We start from the raw sequence: 3,902 nt of genomic DNA, 5'->3' as shown, positions 1-3,902 counted from the left end.
CAAAAAGTAAAAAAAAGTAATGTTTTTAAATGAACTACAGCAATTTATACTGTTAAGAAAAATATATAATCATATGTATACGATTTTAACAGTTGTACTTTTAATTAGCAATATTAATTTTATAAATAAATAATGAAAATTCATTTAATGTATAAATCTCATTTACGCACAAATATAAAAAATTATATTTAAATACTAAAAAAAATAAATCAATATAAAAATTTATATTTAAATTAATAAAAAAAAATGATTTTTTTTAATTACTTAAAGATCTTTCTAAATAATTTTATTTGTATAACAAAAAATATTAATTTTAAAATACATTTAATTAAACAATTTTTAAAGAAAAATTAAAATAGTTTTATTATATTATAATAATTTTATATAATAATAAATGTATTATTGATATTCACATGTTAGGCAAAATAATATTAAGAATTTTACAAAAATTTTTTATTATTAAAGTTTAATTAAAAACAATAAATTCAAAAATTAAAACATAAACTGATTATCAGTTAAATTATTTTTTTTTTTATTAAACAGCAGAAAAGAATGAAAAAAAACTTTCAATCGTTATTTACCGTAATGTTTCTCAAATAACTTGACAAAAATGGTTTTTTTTATACTTAATTATCTTAAGTTAATGCAAAACTTTTTTAAATTATTAAACATTATTATCACTTTTAATAAAATATTAAGAAAGCGCTAAATTTTATATAATAAATGTATAAAAAAAATTATTATTTTATTAAATGTTATTATTCTTATTTTTGAAAATTTTGTAAGTGTATTATAAATTTTAATTTTAGTAAAAAAAATAATAAAGATATCCAATTTTTTTATGAATTAAAAAAAATAAAAGAATAAAAAATAAAATTTCATCTGATTTAAAATATAAGTGGCATATGCCAATACATTATTTAATTGATATAAATATTAATATATCAGATGTTAAAAAATCAATTAATTTTTTTCCAAAAAAAAACTTGTATTCAATTTAAAATATATTATACAATGGTATCAAAAGTTATTCGAATTAGATTCTGGTATGAATCTGATTGTAGTAGTAATGTAAGTAAAAAGTTTAAAAAAAGGCAAATTATAAGTTTAGGAAAGGATTGTGATCATTCAGGACAAATTCAACATGAAATATTACATACAAAAGGTTTTTATCATAAACATAGTAGAATAAATAGAGATAAAAATCTTAAAATTTATTATCAAAGTATTATTCCTTATCGTAAACAAAGTTTTGATATTGTATTAAAAAATTATTCTAATACTTTTGGTGTTCCATATGATTATGAATCTGTAATGCATTATGGTTTATATTATTTTACAAAAAAATAGAGGAAAACCTATAAAAGCATTTGACATATTATATAATATGACGCCAGGACCAAAATCATAAATGTCATATGCTGATATAAAAATGTTAAATATTTATTATTGTGAAAATATATGTAGGAAAAAAATTATTTGTTTTCATTATGGATATCAAAATCCTAATGACTGTAGTATATGTAAATATATTGAAGACTATAGTGGACCTCAATGTAAAATCATAACACCATCTACATCATATAGATACATTCAATAACAATTTGTAGTAAAAAATATCCCAACTAAATTTGAATTTTTTTGGAGCAAACATTTGCACATTTCATTTAGTTACAAATTATAAAATAGAATTTTAATTAAAATAATTTCAACAGCATTATATCCAAATAATAGTTCATTTTGTCTTTCAGAAAATAGTCTTGAAATATATATTTGAAATAAAAAAATTGTTACTGGAGCTTTATTTTGTATGTATAATTAAAATATTACAATTATATCTTATATTTCTAATGTTATAATTCATTATAAAAGTAAATATCTTCAAAATCGTGTTATATTAATGTATAAATCTGTGAAAAAGTCATTTGATCAAACATATAAAAATCCATTTTTTTTATTTAATTTTTTTAAAAAACAAAGATATCAGATTAAACAAATGAAGATATTATCTATTTAATTAAGAATTTTGTTTATTGATAATCTTAAATTGATAATTAAAACTTTTTAAAATTACATCAAAAATTAAAAATTACAAGATGATTTATGTTTTACAAATATTATTTTAGTAATTATTTAAACAATTTAAAAAGTATTTAAAATATATTTTTAAATTTTTTAAAACTAAAAAAATTGTTATGTTTTCAAAGTATATTTTATTCTTATTAATAGATGTTATTTTTATTAATATTGTAAGTGCAGTTTTTTAGTTTACGTATTATAAATATTATCATTTTTTTTTTTTCAAAACATAAAAATAAATTTTAAAAAAAATTTTATAGTTACTAATATTAATTTTTTTTAAAAATTCAAAAGAAAAATATACATTGAAATTTTTAAACTTTCTGTTTCATCTATATACTTCACATAGGCTCAAACTTTAATTCAACTAAAATATTTTTAGCATTAAAAGAAATTCAAATAATTTCTTGTTTTATAGTTACCATGCATATTAATAATATGTATTTGTCACATTGATAAGAAAGCTGACAAGTGATATTACAAAAGAAAAAAGTTTCTAGAGCACGGTTTTGACTTAAGGATAATGATATTACGATTGCATTTCATGATCATCATAAATTGATTCACTATCAATGTTTTATGATTTCAAATTATGTTTCATTCATATTTAAGACAGGTAAAAAATCTTATTTTTAAAGGCAATAAATCAGAAATTCATTTGGTAATCAATTATTTTGAAAAGGCAAAAATATGTTTTAATAGTTTGAAAGTTTTGTTTTCAGTTATAGTTGTTTTATTATATAATTTTTAAAGGCGTTTTTTTTTCAAGAAAAAATATTTTATTGATTATCTTAATGTTTTTTCAATATCTGTAATATATAAATTTTAATAGCTATCATTGATAGAAAAAATAAAAATATTTTTTACATTAAACTTAAAAAAATTTAAATCACTTAATAATTTTTATAATTTACATTCAGTTATATATTAATATTAATTTAACTGATTTATTTTTTTTAAAAATTTATCCTATCATTTTTTATTTTATACCAATACATATACTTTTAAATCTAAAATTTATTAAATATATAATATCAATAAACAATTTTTAAAAAATATATTAATTTTTAAAATAAAAATTTATAAAAAAAAGTTGTATATTAATAAATATTAAAATGAATAATGTTAAATAATTTTTTTTCTCTTGTTTAATTAATCTTTATCTTTTTTAATCTTTAATAAAATATCAAAATTTTTTATATTATTTATTTTTATTATTAATTCTTAAAGCTTTATAACTAGTTATTAGTTAGAATTGTTTTCTGAAAACTAGAAAACACTGTATTTCATGTTTATATTATTAAAAGAAAAATTTACTGAACTATAAAATATACCATTTTAAAACTTTAACTTTTTTAAAAATTATTCATATTAAATAATGCTAGGATAAAAATTGATTCCTAAAAATAGATTTTTTATCAAGAACAGAACATGAGTATTTTACTTTTTCAATGTATATTTCATAATTATTCTATTTAACTAAATATAATTAATTTTAACATAAGAGATATTTTAAATTTAATACATCACAATTGAATGTATTATTCATTTTTATGTAATTTATTAACATTTTAATATACTTAAACTTTAGTTATTAATTATAAAAAAAATAAATTTTTAAATCTGATTTAGTAATTAATAAATATTTTATTTCTATTATAACAAATAATAGAATATATATTTACATAAAAATTTTAAAAAATATGACTTTTATAATTATTTTCATAAAAAAATGTATAAAAGCAATGAGACTTTTTTAATTTTTACTATAATCTATTTTCTGTATATGACAAAAAAAAATTACTATAAATCCAAAATTTGTC

Source organism: Strongyloides ratti, assembly GCF_001040885.1.
Source record: "Strongyloides ratti genome assembly S_ratti_ED321, chromosome : 2".
Classification (NCBI taxonomy): domain Eukaryota; kingdom Metazoa; phylum Nematoda; class Chromadorea; order Rhabditida; family Strongyloididae; genus Strongyloides; species Strongyloides ratti.
Note: the sequence above shows the minus strand (reverse complement) of the source record.